Raw genomic sequence first — 1,591 nt, forward strand, 5'->3', positions numbered from 1 at the left:
ACATGGCCTATAAAGGGTAATTTGGAAAATTAATGCAAGTCTCTAATCAGCAATAGACACGTGGCAGTTCATATTAGTGGCGATGGATCTGCGTAACACCGGAGCATTTAGAAGATGCAAGATGATGTGGCTTGGTGGTTGCTCACAACTCAAATTCAAATTTAGGAGGGATGCCCAACTATCAGAGTAACGTACTGGGAGCAAAATGTGTGAGGCCATGTCCTGCAATCGTGGAGGGCCACTTCGACGGTTACCAACAGAGGGTATAAATAGAGGAGAAGATTGATAAAAGAGGGATCAAAACTCAGATCTAGAACCAGTTTATTTTACTTTAGTTTTCCCTGTCGTTTACTTTTCCTGTCATTTAAATTCCAGTCTTTATATTTCCAGTCCTTTACTTCCTATACTGCACTTCAATTCCTAGGAGTATTTCAAATAGTCTATTGCTGTAAACCCCTTCGAGGCTATGAAAGTGCAGAGCCACCATTGTAAGTTCTTATTACTTAATGAAATTCAGTTCTTGAAACTATTTTTGTTCATTATTATAATTAAGATCTGCAATTTTCTCCTAAGTAAAGCCACCAGAAAAAGTCCTCTTCATTGAGACTAAAAGAACTTTAACACAATCGTCTGATAATTAATTGGCAATTAAAAATTCTGTAAGGACTTATTGATCCTTACTGGCATGCTTAAATTACAATATTAACCTTCGAAAGCCAAAAAAGCCAAAAGTTATCTTCGACTTAGATATGTTCTCTTTATGTTGGGTTATACTATCTTAACATTGTTAGAGCATCTCCAACTGATCCCTTAAATTCAATCCTTAGCTACTTTTTGGAGATTCGGCCTAAAAAATTAGGTCTAGAAAATGTCTTAATGCATTCCCATTTTGGGGAAGGTCATTAAGGTTAGTCAAATGTTGCTAACTGTGATGCTCCAGAAAATGCCAAGTGCTATAATCATACTAATTATCAACTTTAAATATTCTAAGTCAGATTAATAGCTTAAACATATAAAATAGTTGGAATACAAAATAAAAATGAATGGATAGAAAGCTTTAAGGTAAGAGCAGGGGAAGAGAACTTGTAAGAAATGGAAGAAAAGATGAGCTATAAAGGAAAAATGATAGAAAACTTAGAAATTTCACCCTTTTGATTGAATTTTTAGGGTTCTCAATACATATGAACCTTTATTTTCATATGTTCCTTTGATTTTCAAGAGTTTTCAATTATTTAAATCATGTTTTGGAGCAAAAGAAAGAGAGGTTTTGGAAAAGGTTTGAAAAACAGTTAAATTTGGAGTTTTGATCTTTCAAGCTTTGAATTTCTTTATGTTCTTGATGGTTTGATTTAGAAAGCAACTATAATCTTATGTTTCCTATTAATTTTACAAGTTTTTGGGTGTTTTGGATGGAACTCTAGGCATGGAAATGGAAGAGATAAGCTTTAAACAAATGGATTTTTTGAACAACACAGGGTGCCCAGTTCTACTTTCCGCACGTGCGGAATTTCTTCACAACCCAAATTTTACATTCTGAAAGGATCCATACATGCAGATTTACCATTCCACACGAGCGAATTTCCCCTGTTTC

This window comes from Camellia sinensis, unplaced genomic scaffold (assembly GCF_055761805.1).
Source record: "Camellia sinensis isolate YWXY unplaced genomic scaffold, ASM5576180v1 Unanchor4, whole genome shotgun sequence".
NCBI classification, from domain to species: domain Eukaryota; kingdom Viridiplantae; phylum Streptophyta; class Magnoliopsida; order Ericales; family Theaceae; genus Camellia; species Camellia sinensis.